This window comes from Tachyglossus aculeatus, chromosome 15, assembly GCF_015852505.1.
Source record: "Tachyglossus aculeatus isolate mTacAcu1 chromosome 15, mTacAcu1.pri, whole genome shotgun sequence".
Lineage (NCBI taxonomy): Eukaryota > Metazoa > Chordata > Mammalia > Monotremata > Tachyglossidae > Tachyglossus > Tachyglossus aculeatus.
In genome coordinates this window covers 24,532,825-24,557,310 of record NC_052080.1, presented here as the reverse complement: position 1 = coordinate 24,557,310, position 24,486 = coordinate 24,532,825, and the positions used below count along the sequence as shown (strand labels likewise).

Below are 24,486 nucleotides of genomic sequence, written 5' to 3'. Positions count from 1 at the left end.
CACCTTGGTGAAAAACACCCAGAAAACTCCCTCCCCTCCCCCAAGACGCAGAGGGGAGATAGGGGCAAAAGATGTTCAATTAATCAATTCTCTTCCCCTTCAGAGTCCCCACTAAATCCCTTGGGCCCGGCAGCCCCTGCTCTGGGGGAGAGTGTAGTTCTGGGAGCTCAATCCATTGTGCTCAGAGACTCCCCTCTCTCCCTCCTCGCCCTGAGGAGGCTTATTTCTAGCCCTGCGATGTCAGGAAGTCCCTTCTGATGTCTGACTTGAGTCTCCCAACATCCTCCAGAAAGAACAAAAAGAGCCAGACCCTGTCTGGAGAATAGGCATTTGAGCTCTCTTTTCTAGATTTATCTGGGGTTTTCCAAGCCCTTCCCCCAAAGCACTGACCTCTCCCTCACCCCTGGCCCCACCATCTGTGCCAAGAGATGGGAAACATTTTAGCCCAGTGCTCACTGCACACCCTCAGATCCTTCCTCCCAACTCCTCCCCTAAACGCACCCCCCCACTCAGATCTTTGTTCCCCAAGGTGTTTGGGGTGGGGGTCTCCCCGGTCTGCAGCTCCTCTCTCTGTCCAAAAGGATTGCTTCCTCTCTGAAGGTCAAACATTAACTGGGGAGTTAAAAGCAAAAAGCCAGTGCACCAACCCCATGATATTGACCCTTCTCCACTCCTCACAAAGCCCTCACAATCCCCAGTCAGGGACCTTTGACTTTCTTGCAAGCAACTACTTGAGTTTTCCAAGTCTACCAAGACAACCTCCCCAAGTCCATCCCTTCCCAAGGATCCTCAACAACAAAGTACTCAGTCAACAAAAACAGCACTTCCCTGGAAGAGTGTGGTATTTGTGTGGGGTAGGGGGTATAGAGACTGGAGAACTGGGGGTGCAAAGAAGATGGGGACTATGTTCTCCCAGACTCTCCTCCCCTCTTCCCTTGATCCAAAGATGCTGATCAGCACAGAAACTCAGAGTCCCCATAATTCCATCCTTGATGTTGAATATCCCCCCAACTCCCTAGGGAACAGAAAAGGGATTTTCAGAGTGCGGGAACTGGTATGGGGGTGGTAGGACAGGGAGGGAGGGAGAGAGAGAAAGACAGAGAGGGCAGGGGGAGAGAGTCTCTCTCTCTCTCTCTCTCTCACACCAGGGGTGGAGAGAGAGGAGAGAGACACTTGTCCTGATCCACTGAGCTTGGGAGAGGAAGAGTCATCTAGCCCCAGAGATGCGTCAAGCTGCAGCGTCACTGTGAGCAGCAGAGGGGGAAGCCCACGCATCAGCAGCAGCAGCAGCAGCAGCATCAGGGGGAGGGTTCAGGGAGACAGCAACCCCGGAGGGGAGGGGGGAAGAAGTGAGGGAGGACCAAGTTAACTGCTTACTTACCTGATCAAACAGGACTTTCCAGTGCTGAGGTTGCGGAAGACGTGCAGGAACAGAGAAAGAGGAGAAAGAGGAAAAAGCAGTCAGGACATCACTTGTGCGGTGGATCTGAAAGGGACCGTTGCGCCTCCCGGACGGAGATCCTCATTTCAGGAAGGTGGGCATCGGCTCCCCCTCCGGCTTACCCCTAGCCCCGGAGATGGCACAGCCCAGACCGGACTCCCCACGTTCGCCTGGGGTTTGCAATCTCAGGGTGGGGGTTGTCCATGCTGCTTCATTTCTCCGGCAAGAGGAGCCGGTGCAGAGGCTGCCTCCGGCCTTGGATTTCGTTTGGCTCCAGTCAGCCTGGTCTGCTGGCAGCAGCTGGGAGCCCAGCAGGACCTCCCCATTCCCCACTGGGGCAGGGAAGAGTTTGCCGGGTGGTTGGGGGCGGGGGGGGGGGGGCCCAGGGTAGCAGGCGCGATGCCAGTTTCCAATCCTCGGGGGTCCCGGGGCATGTCCGCTCATCCTAGGCCCCCTAGAGAACCCCTGGCTGCTTTGGGAGCCGGGATGACCCTCCCACCCAGGGTCTCCCAAAAGCAGGAATGTTGTGTGGATTGCTCCTTCTGCGTCAGTACAGTTCGCATCCTACAGAACCTGGCCAGATTAAGGCCCATCCCGACTTCCAAGGAGCCCTCAATCCTCAAACTATCCAATCCCTTGATGGAGGGGGCCAGTGAAGCCCCTGGAGGTCAATCAATCAATTGTATCTCCTAAGCACTCACTGTGGGCACAGCACTGTACTAAGCACTTGGGAGAGTACAATATAGCAATATCATAGGCATATTCCCTACCCTCAAAGAGCTTACAGTCTAGAGGGGAAAACAGACATTAAGATAAGTAAATAAGTGACAGATGTGTACATCAGTGCTGTGGCGCTGGGATGGGGGTGGGAGGGGAATAAAGAGAGCAAGTCAGGGTGATGCAGAAGGGAGTGGGCTTGAGGACAGGGGGGCTTAGGGACGGCCTCTTGGAAGAGATGTCCCTTCAGTAGGATTTTGGGGGTGGTGGTGAATAACTGTCTGCCTGACATGAAGAGGGAGGGCGACCCAAGCTTGAGGCAGGATGTGGTAAGAGGTGGGCAACGAGATAGACACGACTGAGGTACAGTGCCAATGCCTTCCCTTCAGGTCACAGGTGAAATACTGCCCTCCCCCTCTTCCCTCCCCCCAACCTAGCACCTCCCACCTGCTCCTCTGACACTCCAGGATTCACAAATCCCCCCTCCCCCAACTCCCTAGGGCCCACTTGGTCTTTGCCATGTATCCCACCCCAATAGCCCTCTCCGAGAGCTGGGAATGGAGGTGGGGGCTAGGGGCGGGGGGGGGGGCGGAGAACAGGTTTGGGTTCAAGGGCCAAATCACTCAGCGAAGGCAGAGGAGGGGTATGGTGGGGGGGCCAGGGGGTATTCCCCCTCCTGACCTTCTTCATCACTGTGTTCTCAGGGGTCCTTGAGGAGGGAGGTAGTGTCTATTGATTCTCTTCCCAGGGGATTTCACAGCACCTCAGGGGCAGGTGTGCTGGGGGGGGGGGGGGGCGGGGGCGGTTGTGTGTTTGTGTGTGTGTGTGTGTGTGTTAGGGGGAGGGGGTGGTCTCTGCCTCTGCTGCCTTGGCCTCTGCGGGAAATCTGCTCAGTGCGTGTCCCTTTCCAGGGGGGCTGCACCAGCGGCGGTGGGGAGGGCTGCCGTTTGCGGGACAGGGGAAGGAGCAGGGTGACCGCACGCCCAGCTCTGAGAGGATGCTGGACCCTGGAGGGAGGGAAGAAAGGGGGACTCCGGAGCACTGGTGGGACTTGGAAGAGCATGTTCGGGGGGTGGGGGTGGGGGGGGCGGGAGAAGGAAGGGCTCCCTGAACCCCTCAAGCCATTTCTCCTTCCGAGTCCCTGCCCGGCCGGGGATGTCCAGTCCTGGAGGACTGGGAGGAGGAGGAGGGGGAGGAGGAGAAGGAGGAGGGCAGGATTTGGGCAGGTTCAGCACCGAGTCCGGTCAGCTCCGCGGCCGTGCGGCGGGGGGGAAGGGGCTCCCCTCCGGACCTTCCCGCAGCTTCCCCCCGCAATCCCCGGGGACCCCCCTTCCCCTTCATCCCAAAGTTGCAGATGGGGGTGGTGGGGGTGGTCAGGGTTACAAGGTTACAAGGGACGGAGGGGACGGGGATGGGGGTGCCCGGTCCTGGAGACGCCGCAGCCGAGTGTTAAAGTTTCGGGGGTTGGGCAAGTGGGGGTGACTCACGTCCTCGGGGGCCCCGGGCAGCGGGCCGTCCGGCTCCAGCTCCTCGATGCGGTCGTCCGGCTGGGCGGCCGGGGCCGGGGCCGGGGCCGGGGCCGGGGCCGGGGCCGGGCCGGGCCGGGGGGACGCCTCGGGGGGCCCCTCGCCCATGGCGGAGGCGCGGGGCCCTCTGCCCCCCGGCCTTGGGCAACTTTCAGCCGCGACCCCCGCGGCGGCTTGGGGCTGGAGCGGTGGGGGGGGTCCGGGCCCCGCCCCCGCCTCCTGCCCCCATGGCAGCCCCCCGCAGGCCGGGAGTCCGCCGCCTCCTCCCGCACCGCACCGCACCGCACCGCACCGCCTCCCTCCCTCCCCCCGCGCCGGGCGGGGGCGGGGCCGGGGGACCGCGGGGAGGGGGAAGCCCCGGACGCAAGACCCCCCCCCCCTCCCCTGCTCGCCACGCACCTCCTCCAAGAAGCCTTCCCAGGCTAAGCCCCTCTCCTCCTCAGCTCCCTTCGGCATCACCACCCCATCATCATCAATCGTATTTACGGAGCGCTTACTATGTGCAGAGCACTGGACTAAGCGCTTGGGAAGTCCAAGTTGGCAACATATAGACACAGTCCCTACCCAACAGTGGGCTCACAGCCTAAAAGGGGGAGACCGAGAACAAAACCAAACATACTAACACACTGCACTTATCTAGAATAAGTGCCCCCCCTTCCTCTCCCCCTCCCCACAGCACCTGTATATATGTTTGTACATATTTATTACTCCATTTTACTTGTACATATTTATTTTATTTGGTTAATATGTTTTGTTTTGTTGCCTGTCTCCCCCTTCCAGACTGTGAGCCCGCTGTTGGGTAGGGACCGTCTCTCTATGTTGCCGACTTGGACTTCCCAAGCGCTTAGTACAGTGCTCTGCACACAGTAAGCGCTCAATAAATACAACTGAATGAATGAAGACAAACACAGGACATACCTTGAATCCTGCTGATTTATGTTTTGTTTTGTTGTCTGTCTCCCCCTTCTAGGCTGTGAGCCTGCTGTTGGGTAGGGACTGTCTCTACATGTTGCCAACTTGGACTTCCCAAGCGCTTAGTACAGTGCTCTGCACTTAGTAAGTGCTCAATAAATACGACAATGAATGAATGAATAAGGACAGACACAGGACATACCTAGAGTCCTACTGATTTATATTGACACCTGGTTACTTGCATTGGCATCTGTCTGTCCTCCCCCCAGACTGTGAGCCCGCTGCGGGCAGGAAGTGTCCTTCTTTACTGCTGCACTTTACTTTCCAAGCACTTAGCACAGTGGTCAGCACACAGTAAGCACCCAATAAATACGACTGAATACTAAATACGAGTATTGCCCCCCTTTTAGACTGTGAGCCCACTGTTGGGTAGGGACTGTCTCTATATGTTACCAACTTGTACTTCCCAAGCGCTTAGTACAGTGCTCTGCACACAGTAAGCGCTCAATAAATACGATTGATGACGATGATGATGACAGTGAATTAATGATATCTGCCTCCCCCGCCACCAGACTGTGAGCCCCTTGGGGGCAGGGACTGTCCCTCCTTACTGCTGTATTGTACTTTCCAAGTGCTTAGTACAGTGTTCTGCACACAGAAAGCGCTCAGTAAATATGATTGAATGAACGATGCCTGTCTTCCCCACCTCCTAGACTGTGAACCCGTTGGGGGCACGGATTGCCTCTATTGCTGTGCTGTGCTTTCCAAGCGCTTAGAACAGTGCTCTGCACACAGTAAGTGCTCAATAAATAAGATTGAATGAATGATGTCTGTCTCTAGACAGTCTTCTAAACTGTAAGCCCACTGTGGGCAGGGATTTTCTCTTGTTGCACTGTACTTGCCAAGCATTTGGGACAATGCTCTGCACGCAGTAAGCGCTCAATAAGTACGACTGAAAGAGTGAAAGTTGGGAAGGTAAGAGGTCAGTGGGGGGCAAGGTCCAGAATCTCAAGTCAGGCGTTTTGAGGTTGGTGGGGGGGTTTCCTCTGTGGGCCACCGCCCCCCCCCCCCCACCCATCCCCCGACTCGGAGGAAGAGGGTGTCAGGGCTGCAGGCGGAGGAAGACGGAGCTGGGACAACCACCATTTTTGAACAGGCGACCTGGTCAAGTTGGGAATGCACCCACCCCCCTCCGCCAAAGTCACTTCTTTCCCCTACTCCCCTCTCACTCAAACTCACTTTCACCCCCACCCCAAAATTCCTGGTTTGGCAGGGGGATTCAATCAGTCGAACTGGGCTATTCACTCCTAGGAGTCACAAGGAAGGGTTTGTCTACCCGGGGGAAGGATGGAACTGAGCCACCTTGGTGGAAAAACACCCAGAAAACTCCCTCCCCTCCCCCGAGATGCAGAGGGGAGAGAGGGGCAAAAGATGTTCAATTTACCAAGCTGGCAGGTTCACTGCAGTGTTCCCGACAGGGCCAAGATCCGCCCCCACCCCCATTCCCCCCAGATTTGCTCCCTGCTTCCCACTGGTTGTCCTCTGTGTTTCAGGACACCGCTGCCTAATTACTCGGGGCTGGCAAGACTGAGCCGCTGCCAACGGGAGGGCAGCTGCCGAGCCATTCATTCATACTCTGCGGGATGATTAGAGCGCCCGGCCCCAACCTTACCCTGCCCGAGATTTGAGAGCGAGGGCTGCGGCTCCCCCGTAGAAAAAAGCAAAAACGACCTCCTCTGCGCGATCTCCAAGTAATCTTGGCTGGACAGGAGGGTGATGGGTCACTGAGGTCAGCTCTCCGGGGGCGGTGGGGGTCACCGTGGCTCCCGCGTGTTTCCAGCTGTGGGGGTGAAGCCACTGTTTTCAACCTTGCCCCTGGGCTGACTAGTCAAGACCGGGGCAGAGGGAGAGGCCTGGGACCTTCCAATTCCAACTGGCTGACTGATCCAAATTGGGTCTTTCTGCCTCTTTAGCTCTGGGAAGCCTGCCCGCTCCTCCCAAGGCCCATCGAGCTACACCACCACCCTGCCAACCAGAAGCCCTCCTCTCCCCCTGAAAATAAAAGAGAAGGCTTTGCCCCTACCTGGAAAGGAAAACTCAGAAATACCCCAGCTCCGTGTCAGGGCCTATCCTGCTTAGTCCCAGGGTTCAAGGAGAAGGTGAGGAATTCCCAGCCCACCAGCCTGAGGCAGCAGACACAGGGCTCCCCACGGGGGAATAAGGATAGCTGGTCCTCAGTCAAACATGAAACTTCTTTCTCCTTGGGGTAGAGGACAGAAGCTACCTGGCCACCATCTAAAACTGGCAGAACCCTCACCAGCCTTAATCTGTGCCAAATCTTTCTCTGCTCCTTCCTGGACTCTCTGCCCACCTCCACCCACTCACCAGCCTTTCAGGATTTTCTCTCTCTCCCATCCACACACCCTTTCACTCTCCCCTCTTTTTCCCCCCATTCCCCTCTGCTTTCCCCTTTTTCTCTTCACCCCTTTCTTTCTCCTCTCCTCCTTCTCCCTCCTCTTCCCTGTTACCCAACAGTGAAAGTTACAATTAACACTCTCATCTTTATAACACATCCATTCACACACAAAACCGCAGAGCTGAAAGCAAGCCCACTCTTACAAGCTGAAACCATCTCATCCAGTGCCTGCCTGTTCCCTTAAAAATGTTGGAATGGAAATTAACTAAGTTCTAATTAGGTGTGCTCATTCCAGACACCAAAGTTGGCCTCAGCTCCAGGGAGTCTCTTAATTTAGAGCATTCTTGCTCTAAACCCTTGGAACTTCCCCCCTCCCCCCCAAAGATGAACTTCATTCCTGGGTAGGTGTCTTAGTAAATAAAAACATCTACTTGGGGTGTGAATTTGCTGAGAGCCTTTGGGATACAGACAACACTAGATTTTAGAGAAGCTTAGCAACGAGAACATCAGAGGCAAAGGAGGAAGAGGAATATAGGAAACTGAGAAGCCATGATTCAAACTCACTTCCAATACCCACTCTTCCTGGCCCATGGCTATGCTGTCTCAGTCACAACAACATAAATAAAGCCAATAAGGGAGCCTAGGGTGGAGGAGAAAAGATGGGAGATTGAAAACGCTAGAACAGGGATGTGAAGTAAGATTATAGGTCAGGTAGTACATCCCTCTGCCTCTGGACCAGGCTGCATTCTGAATGAGAATGCTAAGAGAAGGGACTCCATAATCTTCTATTCTGGCTGCTGACAGAAAATCATTCCTGATGTTGAACTTAAATCTTTCCACCTGCATTTCAAGCCAACTCCAGGGAAGATAGGTGCCTGTGAGCCCGTTACTGGGTAGGGACTGTCTCTATATGTTGCCAACTTGTACTTCCCAAGCGCTTAGTACAGTGCTCTGCACACAGTAAGAGCTCAATAAATACAGTTCAATGAATGAATGCTGCCTACCAATCATTTCTGCTTCATCAATAAAAAGATGGCTTTAAGAGGTTGAAAAATAGGTCCTATGGGGGAATAGTTGGGCTCCTGAAGCTAGGTGAGGCGAAGGTTGAAGGGTGAATTAGTAGGGATCTTCAAGCCTAGGAAGGTTTGTTTTTTTTTTTATGAGAATGCCAGCTGATTGTTCGCTGAAGACCAAACAAGAGTAAACAGGCTTAGACCCTTACCATGAAGAAACTGTTTAGACATGGCTAGGCATGAGGGAGAATTTTTGACTGTCAGAATGATAAAGTACTGAATTGTTCTGCAGAGGGAGGTTAGAGTTCTTATCTGTGGAGGGATTCTTTTTTAAAAAAGATTAAAAAAAAATCCAACTGTTCTAAATGGTTTAGACATTCCCCTTCCAGCTGTAGGATTCTAAGAAGTCCAAAGCTATTTCTTAAATCTCTTATATCCTCTCCCTCCCTCAACCGCCGGTTGAACTGATAAATCTACCAGGACTGCAGCACAAACTGGTCACCCATTGCAGCAGCATCCAATGCAGCAGCAGCGATGGCGGCGGTGTTGGTGGAGGGAGCAAGACAGATGGGGAGAGCGTGGGCACCTGAAGGTTAATGAATGATGAGCAAGCAACAGACCATGCCCGTAATGACTTCTGAATAACTAGACTCTCCACCATATCAGAGCGCATCTGGGCCTAATTGGGGTTTCTGGATTAGTCCAACGGCCAAAACCTACATCTCGTGTTCAACATCATCAGTGTTTATCAGCTGCTTACGGGGTGCACAACACTGAAGTAAGCACTGGCCAACATGCAGCAGAAGGGATAATCCATGCCCTCAAGGTTTCTGTAACCTAATAGGCAAGACAGGCAGATTCAAATCATGCACATACTACTGGAATAGAAGGAAAAACATAGATGCAATAAAATCAAAGCAAAATTTGAATGGAATAAACAGATGCATATGCAAGAGTGCTGAGGGTGGCTTTTGACCAGGAAGAAGGGAAGTAGCTTTTTAGAGGGACACTGAAGATGGGAAGGGGTGCCCTTTGGTTGATTCGGGTGAGGGAGGAGACTTGCAAACAGGGCTAAGGGTGTGTCTAATGGGTCTAAGACAGGAAAGTTAAGAGCAAAGAACTCTTTTTTAGTAGTTCAGTTTGGGAAGATCTAAGAGAGTGAACTAGGCTATAATACTAGCTAAGCACTTACTATGTGCCAAGCGCTGTTCTAAGCGCTGGGGTAGATACAAGGTCATCAGTTTGTCCCATGTAGGGCTCAGGGTCTTAATGCCCATTTTACAGATGAGGGAACTGAGGCACAGAAGTGTTAAGTGGCTTGCCCAAGATCACACAGCAGACAAGTGGTGGAGCAGGAATTAGAACCCATCTCATTTGACTCCCAAGCTTGTGCTCTTTCTAAGCCACGCTGCTTCTCCTAATGATCTAGGGGATAGTATAAGGAGAAAGACAGTTGGTGGAGAGACTTGAATACAGTGAGCGCTCAATAAATATCACTGATTGATTGACTTTCTGTTTGATGCAGAGAGATGGATAGACAGTGGGAATTTTTGAGGAGGTGGTGATGCATTCTGATTGGCATTTTAGGAAGATCAATCAATTAGTGGTATCTGAGTACTTACAAAGTGCAGAGCACTGTACCAACAGCTTGGGAGAGTACAGTACACCTGAATTAGCAGACACCTTCCCTGCTCATAACCAACTTACAGTCAAGGGGATCCAGGCAGCAGAGCGTGGGACAGTCTGAACAGTGGAAGTCCAGCTGTGAGGTGAAAAGACTTTGGCCTAGGGGGGTGGCTATTAGGAGAAAGCGGAAAGAATAAATCTGGGAAATAATGGGAACAAAAGAAAGGCTGGCAGCTTTTGGATCTGGACTGAATGTGGGAAGTAAAAGAGAGGTGTCAAAGATGATAGGTGCTAAGATTCCCCATTAGGCTGTAATCAATCAATCCATAAATGGGATTTATTGAAGGCTTACTATGTGCAGAGCTCTGTCCTAAACACCTGTTTAGGACAGGCAGATTCTTGTGGGTAGGGAACTTGTCTTTAGTCCCGTTTAAATCCCGACTCTGCCACTTGTCTGCAGTGTGACCTTGGGCAGGTCACTTAACTTCTCTGTGCCTCAGTTACCTCATCTGTAAAATGGGGACTAAGACTAGGAGCCCCATGTGGGACATGGACTGGGTCCAACGTGATTAATTTGTATCTACCCCAGCACTTAGAAGAGTGCTTGACACATAGTAAGCGCTTAATAAATACCATAATCAGCATCATCTTGCCTGTGTGGTGCTCTCCTAAGCGCTTATGGGCTTCGTACACAGTCTACGGTCCATATATAGTACTGATTGACTGAGTTCCCGGCAAGGAGGATGATCCCAGATACCCTCTTCTGGGCTGGGTACTGTAGAAACCTTGGCCTGTCCCCGCTATTAACTCAAGATGCCATTCCCCAGTCTCACCTGGAGCTCCGGTCTGGTCAGAGTCGGCATTTCAAAGCCCTTGTGGCAGTCACCCTTCTCATCTGCCTTTGGATAAAAACACAAGATTTGTCTGACCAAGATTTCAATTCCAGCCTCTAACTCTTCTTTCTTCTACCGGAATCCCCAGGTTGTGTTTGAAGTTGGCGTGTTTGAACAGCCAAAAGAACCAGGGGAGGAAGTGCCCTCACAAGAGCCCCGTCTGGCAAGCAAAACCTGGCCGATATTTTTCCATTATTTCCATTATTACCTTCTTTCTGGGACATCAAAAGGAAAATATCTTCTCCGCTGTTTTTCCTCATCTTTTTCTTCTCTTCCCCGAGGGCCCACATTCCCCGCGCGTACCTGGAATCATTGCCCAAGTTAGAAAGACAGGGGGATGGTGCAGTGATGTGGCTATCAGGCAACTTTGCAGAGGGGAACATGCAGCTTAAACCACAGGCCCCTCCCTCCAGAATGTCACAATATTACTGCGATACTCACATTTTCATGGCCCTTTGACCCCAAACCTTTGAAGAAGAAGAATTATGGTACTTATGAGTGCTTACTATGTACCAGGCACTGTGCTCAGTGCTGGGGTAGAGACAAGATAATCAGATGGAACATAGTTACCTGACCTCCCTGGGGCTCAGCGTAGAGGAGCAGGGAGACATACATTGAACGCTTTCAGATATTTCTTTTGCCTCCCTGCCAAAGACAGCTTCTCAGCTTGCATTGTAAATACCATCTGTTTGCAACTTGCCCACGCTGGAAAGTAAGCTGTGGGCCCTCTTCGTGGAAGGGAGCTTTCTGTATTATTCATGTCCAGGGCCCATGGATAAATGCGGTGACCCAGGGACAAGAAGGGAGGGGAAGGGAGAATAGCCTGAGGCAAACATTCTACTTCCAGGCTCCACCCAGACCCAAGCCGGAATGGGGAGATAAACGAAAAAAATAATTGGGGTGGTGGGGGAGGGAAGTAGCACCTCCAACGGGGGCTGGGAGAAGAAATAACAAGGATTGAAACTCAAACTAGGCACTTTACTCCTTAATAATATTGAATTAAATGCTTACTACGGACCAAGCATTGTACTAGATGTTGAGGTGGATGTAAGGTAATCAAATTGGATGCAGTCCCCATCCTGCGTGAAGAAATCCTTCCATTGGCCTTAAGACACCCAACTCTTTTCCTCTTACTTATCCGCTCTCATTCCAATCAATGGTATTTATCGAGTGCTTTTCTTTATAAGCATTTGCTAAGCGCTTACTATGTGCCAGGCACTGTATTAAGCTCTGGGGTAGATACAAGGTCGGGCACAGTCCATACCCCACGTGGAGCTCTCAGTCTTCATCCCCATTTTACAGATGAGGTAACTGAGTATTTATTACTCTATTTATTTATTTATTTTACTTGTACATATCTATTCTATTTATTTTATTTTGTTAGTATGTTTGGTTTTGTTCTCTGTCTCCCCCTTTTAGACTGTGAGCCCACTGTTGGGTAGGGACTGTCTCTATATGTTGCCAATTTGTACTTCCCAAGTGCTTAGTACAGTGCTCTGCACATAGTAAGCGCTCAATAAATACGATTGATTGATTGATTGAAGCCCAGAGAAGTGAAGTGACTCGCACAAGGTCACATAAACAGACAAGAGGCAGAACTGGGCTTTCTATATGCAGAGCACTGTATTAGGTGCTTGGAAGAGTACAATACAGCCGAGTTAGCAGTCACTTTCCCTGCTCACGAGCTTACGGCCTGGAGTTCCACTATATTCCAGCTCATCTTCCTTGTTCCTGTCAAGCTAAATTATTCGCTGTGCCTTATTCTCATTCTCTTGTTGCTGACACCTTTCCCCCTGCCTGGAAACCGCCCCCCATCTCCCGCTTTCACATCCAATAGGAATCTGCTCTCCCAACTTTCAAAGCTCTTCCAAAATCAGATCTCTTCCAGGAGGCCTTCCCCAATGAATTTCCACTCTCCCCAACTCATACTTCCCATACCGACACTTCACACTTCCTCACCACTTAAGAACTCACACCACCCTGCTGCACCCCACAATGCCTTGCACTTACGTACATCTTTATACTCTATTACTTAATAATAACAATAATAATAATTGTGGTCTTTGCTGAGCGCTTACTATGTGCCAGGCACCGTATTAAGTGCTGGGGTAGATTCTTCCTCCTGTCCGTAATTTCTTCCAGTGTTTTCTCCTCTGCTAGATTGTAAGACCCTTGAAGGTAAGGATTATGTCTACTAACTCTGTTGTAGTCTCCCAGAGTAGAGTACTCTGTACACAGTATGCACTCAATACATACAATTGGTCAACTTTGCGTACCTGGTAAGAAAGCCTAAACTGAAAAGCTTTCATCCTATTCACCTTGAAGGCAGAAATGATACTACCATTCGAATCTGCAAGGCTGGACCTTACTTCCCCTTCCTCCCCTCTCAGCATCCCTTAAAGTCCGCTTGGTTTGTTCCTTCAGGCTTAGGATGATTCCTGGACTGCACCATTTGGCATGAAAGGGAGGTACAGACCAACGATAAACAACGACAGGGAGGATGAACCAGCTTCCCAGGGAGGGAGGGAACCCGTGTTATCTCCTCTCTTACAGAGGACGAAGGAGAGCTGTGAAGAAGCAACGTGGCCTAGTGGAAAGGGCGTGGGCCAGGGAGTTGGAGGACCTGGGTTCTAATCCCACCTCTACCACTTGTCTGCTGTGTGACCCTGGGCAAGCCACTTAAATTCTCTGTGCCTCAGTTTCCCCAACTGTAAAATGGGGATTGAATAACCATTCTCCCTCCTACTTAGACTATGAACCCCATGCGGGACAGGGCTGTGTCTGACCCCATTAACTTGTACCTTCCCCAGTGTGGAGAACAGTGCCTGATAGATAGTAAGTGCTTAACAAAATACCATTAAAACCCCCCTCACATCTGCCTGTGTGAGAAGCAGGGCCCGAGGCAGAGGATGGACCAGAAGACCTTTGAATAATTCTACTGCTCTCTAGCTGTGTCTGGTCACTGACACACATGTACATGGGAGGTAAACTTCATTCAACATTTGGGGAAGAGGGACACTCAGTTACGCACCAATCCCCACGGTTGGGCTTTGAACACAATCTTCTCCACTGATACAGCACTTGGCCCTAAGAGTCCTCACGGAACTGAGTACAGTCAACCACGAGTCCAACTAACGGGCCCCTTCCTCTGTAAAGGACCCCCAAATGCACACATGCGCTGGGGTGTGCAAGCCCCCATACCCTCATGTGTATACATTAATTAACCTGTGGGTTGGGGGCTACTTCAGTTACCTCAGTTGGAAAGGTGTTCATTTTTCTCAAAATGAGGTGGCCTCACTGAGAGAGGTTGTGCAGTCCCAGTGACCTTTGACAAAAGAAGAGATAGACGTCCATCCTGTTTGGGATCGTGGTTACCTGGAGAGAAGAGAAGAGGAGGTGGTCCCTGGGCTTTGGCTGTGATCTACCCCATTGCTTAGAACAGTGATAAGTGCTTTAAATACCATAATTATTGTTATGTAGACATTGTCTAGCTCGGTCCATCTGTGAAGCACTGAAACCATTCATTTGCATTTACTAGTCCAGGAGAACACCTGAATTTTCATCAATCCACCTGCATCCCTATTTCAGAGACGAGTAAACCGAGGTTTCTTCTTGGGCCATAATCCTGTGTGAGGGTATGTCCATGGTGCCAAAGGTATTTCCAAATAATCAAATGAAAGCATTGGGAACTAAGCCTGGGACAATGTCTCTGAAGAAAGAGGGGGCATTTGGGAGACAATTTTCAAATTAAAAAGCTAAAAGCAGCGCTACCTGTATGTATCCCTATACTCTGCCATTTCAAAATTCATTTCAATCACTGTGACCTAGCAGATGAAGCACATGCCTCGACGCCCTCCAGTCTGGCTTCCGTCCCCTACATTCCATGGAATCTGCCCTCTCAAAGGTCACCAATGACCTCCTGTTGGCCAGATCCAACGGCTCATACTCTAGCCTAATCCTCCTCGACCTCTCAGCTGCCTTCGACACTGTGGACCACCCCCTTCTCCTCAACACAGAATCCGACCTTGGCTTCACAGACTCCGTCCTCTCCTGGTTCTCCTCTTATCTCTCCGGTTGTTTATTCTCAGTCTGTTTTGCAGGCTCCTCCTCCCCCTCCCATCCCCTTACTGTGGGGGTTCCCCAAGGTTCAGTGCTTGCTTGGTCCCCTTCTGTTCTCGATCTACACGCACTCCTTTGGCTCCCCTCATTCGACCCCCGGCCCACGTCATCCCCCGGGCCTGGAATGCCCCCAATCCCTCTGCCCATCCGCCAGGCTAGCTCTCTTCCTCCCTTCCAGGCCCTACTGAGAGCTCACCTCCTCCAGGAGGCCTTCCCAGACTGAGCCCCTTCCTTCCTCTCCCCCTCGCCCCCCCTCCATCCCCTCATCTTACCTCCTTGCCTTCCCCACAGCACCTGTATATATGTATATATGTTTGTACATATTTATTACTCTATTTATTTATTTATTTTACTTGTACATATCTATTCTATTTATTTTATTTTGTTAGTATGTTTGGTTTTGTTCTGTCTCCCCCTTTTAGACTGTGAGCCCACTGTTGGGTAGGGACTGTCTCTATATGTTGCCAACTTGTACTTCCCAAGTGCTTAGTACAGTGCTCTGCACACAGTAAGCTCTCAATAAATACGATTGATTGATTGATTGATTGAACAGGGTTCCTGGGAGGCTGAAGGTGGTGGGGTAGGGATGGCAGCTCTCCATTCTTCAGCTGCTTTCCCTCTCTCCCCACTGTGTTACCTTCCACTACACTCCTAGAAAGGTGGAGAGCCCTCAACCCTGACAACCCCCTCGGGAGGCATTCCTGGCCTCAGGTGGAAGCTAAGATCTCCCACTCGGCTCACGTTTACGCTGAGCTCCCGCAACCACACACTTTCAGAGACCCCAGGACTTGGGTTGGGAACCCGTTTCTCCGTCATTTGGGGGGCAGTTCTGTCTGCCTTGCTAGCTTACCTCTGTGCTTCATTTGTCCTTTGCCCCCTTTCTTATTTGTTGGGGGGAAAGAGGACAAAGACGGTGTCCTGGATCCTCCTCAGGGCCATGGCATTCCCCGAGGCACCTTCCATCCCATCACCCACAACACTTGGTGAGATGGCAAGGGGCATTCACTGTCTCTCCCTGTCAGAGGTTTCACAACGTATTATATACAGCTCATATCCTCATATACAGTCCTTTTAGACTGTACGCCCACTGTTGGGTAGGGACTGTCTCTATATGTTGCCAACTTGTACTTCCCAAGAGCTTAGTACAGTGCTCTGCACACAGTAAGTGCTCAATAAATACGATTGATTGATTGATAAACATTTGTCCTACTTCCTGTGGGACAGGAAGTATCAGGCTAAAGTACGTGAATCAAGAATTTCATGCTCAAATAAGCATATAAATTATTCATACGTGCTGAAGATTGGAAACAAGAACACAAGTGCTAAGTGTAGGAGTTGGGCTGATGCACTGGGATTTGACAGATTAATGGGAGAAGGCGTCTTAGAAGAGATGGGGAGATGGAAGATTTGGGGGGAAAGGGATTCTCCAGGGACTGGGCCACTGGAAGACTCATCAGCAGCCAGAGGGTCTGCTTCAACAGGCATCTAGCAAACACCCTCTCTCCCAGACGCCTCTTCTTCCCCAGAAGGCCTGGCCTGTGAGGGGAATTGAGATAAAGAGTCGCTGTGACTTCTTAAAAAGACAATGCAGTGGCCAGTTAAGCTCAACAGCAGGAGAACTGAAGGCTGTCAAGGCCGACGACTCTGGGAATGGACTCCACCCTGGAAGTGGCCCTCCTGAACCGAGGCTTACGTGCTCTGGCAAAACAAGTGGCTTCCCTGGGCTCAACATGGCTCAAAGTCCATTTGGTTTTGGCCAATGGGGCGTAGTCCCTGCGGACTCTGCTCTCCTCCTTCCTTGCTGAGTGAGGGCCAGGAGAAGGTTAAATCTGCTTTGCTCGAGGAGAAGCAGTGTGGTCTAGTGGAAAGAGCATGGGCAAGTCACTTAACTTCTCTTTGTCAGCTGCCTCATCTGCAAAATGGGAATCTAACACCTGTTCTCCCTCCTACTTAGACCGTGGGCCTACGGACCCTCATGATCTTGTGTCCATCCCAGTGCTTGGCACATAATAAGGACTTAACAAAAACCACAATCACGATAATTAGGAGACCAAGAATCAGCATGGCCTATTGGATAGAGCATGGGACAGAGTTAGAAGAACCTCGTTTCTAATGCCGGTTCCACCACTTATTTGTTATGGAAACTAAGGCAAGTCCCTTTATTTACCTGTGTCTCAGTTACCTCATCCGTAAAAGGGGGATGAAAACTTGGAGCCCCATGTGGGTCATGGACTGTGTCCAAACTGATTAGCTTGTGCTTAGTACAGTTATCTGACACATAGTATGCGCTTAACAAATTAAAAAAAAAACCCACCTTGGTAAACATCCCATATGTGCCTGAGGACTCTCCAAGGCACGGTTACTACGAGCAGACAATAAGGTGGGTACGACATGGATAGCCATGGTGTCGACCCACTGGGTGAAATTGGGGGAACCTCCATGGGGTTGGGCTCCCGTCTCGGTGGGATCCTTGGAGATGGATTAGCTTGCGTCAAACCCCAGAGTCTGGGCATTAGTCCCCTCACCAATCACCTCTGGGCATGATCCTTCTTAGTGCAGGGCACCTAAGAGGTGCACTTGGACTCGGCACCAGCAACACGGGGCAATCAAAATAATTTGCACCAGCTGGTGGTGTTACTATCGCATGAGCTGGTAGTCGGGAAGCTCAGCCCTCACTGGGCCTTCGGGGTTTGTGATCGGGGTTTTCTGGAGAGGAATCTATGGCCCATGCCACCCCCCGGGGGTCTCACCCTGCTAGCCCTGGACCTTGACTCAATAAGTGGGCTATTTCAAGGCTCCCTCTTTGGGGAGTCCCCTCTAAAGAGTCCTACCTTTCCCGGGCGGCCGGGTTCTGGTCCGGATGTGGGAGCCGCATCCATTTCCATAAAGCTTTGATCCAGATGGCTCGGAGCTCAACGGTCTCTGCCGCCTGCCGAGGGAGCGGGGAATGCTTTCTGGAAATGCGCAAGGCTCAGCAAACTTGTCCGAGAGAAATTTTGTGGATGGCAGTTTAAAGCCTGCTGTCATTTCCCTTCCTTTGCTCTTCCCTCCTCTAACTCTTGATGATGATTTTTGTATTTCTTCAGCACGTACTAGGTGCCAAGCACTTCTGCAATAGGGTCAGAGTAAGCAGGGCGGGCAGAGTCCCTGGTCCCACACAGGGCTCACAGTCTAAGATGGAGGACAGCAGGGATCTTATTTATCTCCATTCTACAGATGAAGAAACTGAGGTCTAGAAAGGTTGCGACTTTGCCCACGTGGCTGTTTCGGGACTGGAACCCAGGGCTTCTGATTCCCAGTCTCCTGCTTTAGTCCGTGCCGCCTCCCCACTCACACTCAATGGGTGGACCTGATGTAGGTGGGAAGAGAGGACAGCAGAGGTGGTGGGGGAGTGGGGAAGGACACCGCTATCCCAGGATTGTTGCCCACATCACCCAAGGGCAACAGACTCCCATCCTGCAACCTGAGTTTGGGGACCACCCCAGCCATTTCTCCCCCTGGGGTGATAGGCAGGAAACCTGGCCCCTTCTGGGGCTGGAGGAGGTCGAGACAGCCGCTCTGCGTGGCCCTATTGTGCAGGATTGGCCCACCATGCCCCTTTAGATAACAATGGGGAAGGAAAAGACTTCAGGCGCCAGAGACCCCAGGGATTCAGCCAGGACTTCCACGTCCAAGCCACCTTACCCGAATTTTCTTCTTCTCGTTACGCACTGTCATTCAAAGAGGGATTCGGCATTCAGGGGTCCGAACTCCCGGACAGCCTGTACCTGCAAGAGGTGATTTGGGCATGCAACTGGGGACCACGGGCAGTGAGCCCCATCAATCAATCAATCAATCAATCGTATTTACTGAGTGCTTACTATGTGCAGAGCACTGTACTAAGCGCTTGGGAAGTACAAATTCGAAGCACTGTTCTAAGCGCTGGGGGATACAAGGTGATGAGGTTGTCCCTCGTGGGGCTCACGGTCTTAATCCCCATTTTAGAGATGAGGGAACTGAGGCTCAGAGAAGTTAAGTGACTTGCCCAAGGTCACACAGCTGACAAGTGGTGGAGCCGGGATTCAAACCCATGGCCTCTGGCTCCCAAGCCCGGGCTCTTCCCACTGCACCATGCTGCTTCTCATACGGGTTATTCCCATATGGAATAACCCGAGAAAATAATGTGTTCATGATGACGGAGGAAAAGCAGGGCCCGTCTCTAGAATGGGGGAGCAGCCCTATTCCCCATGACAGGTGTGGGTAAGGTATGGGACAGCCCCCCTCAGCCAATTAAGCGCTTAGTACAGTGCTCTGCACACAGTAAGTGCTCAATAAATACGATTGAATGCACAGGCGAGTTGCCTTGAGGAGCCCGTGGTGACTCTCTTTAGAGGTTTCTTTTACAGAGGACATGGGATAGCGTCCTCGGAGGCAGGCCTGCAAGCAAACAGCATATGCTGTCACGGCACCAAACCTCTCCCCGGGCCAGCACCCAGAATGAACAACAGACAGAGGGAGGCGACTGTGTATAAACCAAACACCTACTGTATCTCCGCCCCTCTTCGTAAAGAAAAAGAGTGTGGTGTTTTGGCGTCGGAACCAGTACTGGCCCACACAAATTTCTGAAGGGAGAGAGGAACATTGTGGTTATGCTTTAAAGCTACCGACTACAAAACACTTTACGATGAACTCTGAGCACAAATTCAGTACATTGCTATAACAGCCAAGATACTTTAGGGCGAGCCTCGGTCCAGTCAGATGACTTCGCGTCCACGACCCAGGGTCAAGAAATTGATTTTGGTGCTGGTGGCTCGCGTGGCATCACTCACACCGTCGTGTCCTTGTCAGCCGTGTTCCCGCCGGGGCAGCAGGTACAACAAGAGAGTAGGTGGGTTGGGGCAGCAAGTTGCAAAGTGTACACCAAATAAATATAAAGGATAAAACCCATTTTCAGCCAGAGTGACAGCAGCCCAGGGTCCATCCTGTTATCTGACCGTGAAACGTTTCTGTGCAAACCCATCGATACATCTCAGTTTTTCCAAGGGACTAAGAAGACTGGCTAACTGAGAAAAGGCTCAATGAAGGAGATATGCTGTCTGCAGTATGTGTTGGCCCAGACAGAGCCTCTACCATCAGCAGGTTGGGGAAACTAGAGGGCTGACTGCTGTCGTTGCTGCAGTGAAATCTCAATAAAAGAACAGAGGCGACGGGGCTTTCCAAAGTAGAAAGAGCTAGGCTCTCAACCCACCACTGGCTTTAAAATGCCAGGGGACGCCTCGATCTCCAAGAAACCCCGTCCAGGGGTATGGGGAGCTGAGTAAGGAAACAAGTGTGTGTGTGGGGGTCTTTTCTAAGAATGGAAAATGGATTCTACTAGGATTAAGATTAAGATTCCCTAGCTACATGCCCCTCCCAACTATTTTTTCCCCCATTTATGGCAAAAACCCAGATAAAAGGCACAGAGAAAGAGAGAAAAAGCAGGTTGGGTGTTCACATGAGTTCTTCAAACACCACGAGGTGATGGTCCCCAAAGGTTTGTGAATTGAGAAGCATCATGGCCTAGTGGACAGAGCAGGGGCCTGGTGGTCAGAGGACCTGTGTTCTAATTCTGTTGTGTGGTTTGGTGCACATCACTTAGCGACTCTGTGCCTCGGTTACCTTTATCTGTAAAATGGGGATTAATGCTAATAAACCCATATGGCACTGGACTGCGTTTAACCAGACTAGGCTGCATCTACCCCATTGCTTGGTAGAGTGCCTGGCATATAGTAAGCACTTAACGAATACGATAAGAAAATTGGATTGAAAGTTTCCTGTTAAATTAAAGGACCAAGAGGATGGCTTTCTGACCTCTTTGTTTATTAAAGCCTGCTCCTTCCCAACCCTCCCTAAAAATCCCTGCCTCTTTTGGCACTCGCACTCACAATGAAAAGCTCAGGCAACTTATTTTGCTGAGACTAGCTGATTCTGACATCCAACTGATCATCTCTGAGGAAGAAACACTTCCTAGGAGGCTCTTCTATTCCTTATCCAGCGCTTTCCTGAGTGAACCCTTCAAAGGCAGATGTAGAGGGTTAGATCATCTTCTAATTTATTTATTTTATTTTGTTACTATGTTTGGTTTTGTTCTCTGTCTTCCCCTTTTAGACTGTGAGCCCACTGTTGGGTAGGGACTGTCTCTATATGTTGCCAATTTGTACTTCCCAAGAGCTTAGTACAGTGCTCTGCACATAGTAAGCGCTCAATAAATACGATTGATGGTGATGATGATGATAATATCCATGAAAATGTAACACTTGAGAAACAAACTTCACAGCCCACATTTTCAGTGCACTGGGGAGAGACAGCCGTAACTTTCAAGCACTAAGCTCCTTGATCTTCATGATCTTATTCTGCTGTACACAAACACTTACTCCAGTACTGTAAGTGTGCAATAAACACTATTGATCAATTAATTTCAAAGATAAAACTGTATGTTCCTACCACCACGTTGAGAAAAGTTTGAGGTGAACCTACCATTTTGTCTTTCGCTTCTTCAAGACACTTTCAAAAGACAAATCGATTTCTCTCGCCATTTGTCTCATTTCCTTCTCAGGACTGGATGAGTTCTCAGAGTCTCACCCGGGTCTAGTTCACCAGGTGAGTTTCCTCTTTTTCTCTTTCCCCCTTTTTTTCCTGTTCCCCACGGCGGATGACATCAGGGCCGCAAGGGCTTTGTCCCTGAGGTTCTCGGAGACTTCAACCTCTAGCTAGATCTACTAACTCTTCCCTGGAACCCAAGACTGTGAGTGCTCTGGTTACTAAGAACTGCATCAGCTGACATTTTGAGGCAACAGCTTAATTTTTTTTTTTTTTTTTTGGCAACAGGTACATTTCTGGAGAAGGAGAAAGTGCTATGAGCAGGGGGAATCAGCAGACTTATTTTAGAGTGATTCCTTATGGTGTTTTATTAACTTTCCCTATCACTGTACTAAACAAGCAAGGTGATTTCTGTTCACGTGGCGGCTATAATAGTGAGTGGCTCTGCATCTCGTTACTGGCGAGGGGAAAGTTACCGGTTTAAAACAAACGAAACTGGGAAGCAAACAGGATGGGAAGATGGGAGACACTGCTCAGAGATGCCTTTAGCCCCTGGAACTGCAACTCCCAGGTCCTCAATCAATCAATCAATCGTATTTATTGAGCGCTTACTGTGTGCAGGGCACTGTACTAAGCGCTTGGGAAGTACAAGTTGGCAACATTATAGAGACGGTCCCTACCCAACAGTGGGCTCACAGTCTAGAAGGGGGAGACAGACAACAAAACATATTAACAAAATAAAATAAATAGAATAGATATGTACAAGTAAAATAAATAGAGTAATAAATCCGGACAAACGTATATACATATATGCAGGTGCTGTGGGGAAGGGAAGGAGGTAGGACGGGGGAGATGGGGGGGGGGGACGGGGAGAGGAAGGAGGGGGCTCAGTCTGAGAAGGCCTCCTGGAGGAGGTGAGCTCTCAGTAGGGCCTTGAAGGGAATAATAATAATATTATTAGTGGAAAGAGCATGGGCTTTGGAGTCAAAGGTCATGGGTTCAAATCCCGGATCCGACCATTGTCAGCCGTGTGACCTTGGGCAAGTCACCTCACTTCCCTGGGCCTCAGTCACTTCACCTGTAAGACTGCGAGCCCCACGTGGGACAACCTGATCGCCTGGTATCCTCCCCAGTGCTTAGAACAGTGCTCTGCACGCAGTAAGCGCTCAACAAATGCCATCATCATTATTATTATTATTACAAGGTGATCAGGTTGTCCCATGGGGGGGCTCACAGTCTTAATCCCCATTTTACAGATGCGGTAACTGAGGCCCAGAGAATAATAATAATGGCATTTATTAATGCCTCAAGAATACAACTATTCATGCTTACCAGTGACCTCTGGTTGAGCCAGATGGAGGGTCTGGAATCGCCTCTTCGCAGTTTTGGGGGAGCGAAGGGGGACTGAGAAGAGAAAGGAAGAGGGAGGGGCACAGAGAAGCAGCGTGGCTCAGTGGAAAGAGCTCGGGCTTTGGAGTCAGAGGTCATGAGTTCCAATCCCGGCTCCACCACTTGTCAGCTGGGTGACTTTGGGCAAGTCACTTCACTTCCCTGTGCCTCAGTTCCCTCATCTGTAAAATGGGGATTAAGACTGTGAGCCCCCCGTGGGACAACCTGATCACCTTGTAACCTCCCCAGCGCTTGGAACAGTGCTTTGCACATAGCAAGCGCTTAATAAATGCCATCATTCATTCATTCATATCTGCAGGTGGTCTTCCCGGTGTTTCGAGAAGCAGCGTGGCCTAGTAGATGGAGCACGGGCCTGGGAATCAGGACCTGGGTTCTAATCCCGGCTCCACCACTTGTCTGCTGTGAGAACTTGGGCAAATCACTTCACTCTGGGTCTCAGTTATCTCATCTGAATAATGGGGATTAAGATTGTGAGCCCCAGGTGAGACAGGGACTGTGTCCAACCTGACTAGCTTACATCATCATCATCATCATCAATTGTATTTACTGAGCGCTTACTGTGTGTAGAGCACTGTACTAAGCGCTTGGGATGTACAAGTTGACAACATCTACAGACAGTCCCCACCCAACAGTGGGCTCACAGTCTAAAAGGGGGAGACAGAGAACAAAACCAAACATACTAACAAAATAAAACAGAGTCACCTGAAATCGAGTTAAATAAATAGAGTTACATCTACCCCAGCGTTTAGTACAGTGCCTGGCACAGAGTAACTGCTTAGCAAACACAGCCAAAAAACCTCCACATACAAACATCTACAAGCCTAGATGCTACACCAGACTTTCCAAAAAGCCATGAGACTGGTGAATGGTTGGGGGATAGATTATATTCTATTCCACATCTATTAACCGTATTTCACTGTGATTTCCACAGACAGTAAGGTTTACCCTGATTAACTGCGGTATTAAGTGCTTACTATGGGCAAAACACTGTGCTAAGTGCTGGGACAGACACAAGATGGTATGATCGGGCCCAGTTCCTGACCCATATGGGGTTCACAACCTGAGACAGAGGGAAGGAAGCACCTTATCTCCACTTTGCTGATGAGGAAACTGGGGCAGACACTTGTCTAAGGTCACACAGCAGGCCAGCAGACAGAGCTGGGACTAGAATCAGATCATCATCATCATCAATCATATTTATTGAGCGCTTACTATGTGCACAGCACTGTACTAAGCGCTTGGGAAGTACAAATTGGCAACATATAGAGACAGTCCCTACCCAACAGTGGGCTCACAGTCTAAAAGAATAATAATAATGGCATTTATTAAGCACCTACTATGTGCAAGGCACTGTTCTAAGCGCTGGGGAGGTTACAAGGTGATCAGGTTGTCCCAAGGGGCTCACAGTCTTAATCCCCATTTTACAGATGAGGTAACTGAGGCCCAGAGAAGTTAAGTGACTTTCCCAGAGTCACACAGCTGACAAGTGGTGGAGCCGGGATTTGAACCCCCGACCTCTGACTCCAAAGCCCGGGCTCTTTCCATTGAGCCATGCTGCTTCTCCAAAATCAGATCTCTGGAGTTCCAAACCCAGGGTTTTCCCCTCCAAGGCCTTTGTTTAGAAAACATAACCTTCATTTTCCCCTTGCGCTCACTGGGGAAATCATTTTTTCAGGCTTTTGAGAAAAGACTCATTTTGGAATGCCACCTTCTGTATACGGAGGAAGCACTGTACAGGAAAACCCACAGCACTTTCTGAAAGAAACCAACCCGGGGCTCAAGGGACCAAGCACGGTAAACAGTCATTCTTTATTGAAATACCTGAAAACAGTGATGATGGGAAAAAAAAATTGGT

At 50.3% G+C, this 24,486-nt stretch overlaps 1 protein-coding gene and 3 long non-coding RNA genes across 5 annotated transcripts in view; 1 reads left to right on the top strand and 3 right to left on the bottom strand.

The window, feature by feature from the left end:
- RHBDL3 (rhomboid like 3) overlaps positions 1 to 6,423 on the bottom strand; it is a 39,542-nt gene extending 33,119 nt beyond the window's left edge. Inside the window, exons 1-2 of one of the 2 annotated variants that reach the window (XM_038757496.1) lie at positions 6,269 to 6,423; positions 1,382 to 1,405 (exon numbers count right to left, since the gene is read on the bottom strand). The gene's annotated coding sequence lies outside the window, so the exon portion shown is untranslated. Of the gene's footprint in view, positions 1 to 1,381; positions 1,406 to 1,563; positions 1,623 to 6,268 lie in introns of those variants that run through there. The other variant, XM_038757497.1, reaches the window with a different exon arrangement.
- LOC119937840 lies at positions 1,399 to 24,468 on the top strand. The gene is made up of 3 exons (XR_005454232.1): positions 1,399 to 1,535; positions 21,238 to 21,281; positions 24,307 to 24,468. It is a non-coding gene; the product is annotated as an uncharacterized LOC119937840 (long non-coding RNA).
- Positions 10,759 to 17,544, bottom strand: LOC119937839. Its single transcript, XR_005454231.1, has 3 exons — positions 17,495 to 17,544; positions 13,797 to 13,919; positions 10,759 to 10,847 (listed from the first exon to the last, which is right to left on the bottom strand). It is a non-coding gene; the product is annotated as an uncharacterized LOC119937839 (long non-coding RNA).
- Positions 18,347 to 22,613, bottom strand: LOC119937838. Its single transcript, XR_005454230.1, has 3 exons — positions 22,554 to 22,613; positions 19,188 to 19,264; positions 18,347 to 18,430 (listed from the first exon to the last, which is right to left on the bottom strand). It is a non-coding gene; the product is annotated as an uncharacterized LOC119937838 (long non-coding RNA).
- Positions 24,469 to 24,486: the final 18 nt, after the last annotated feature.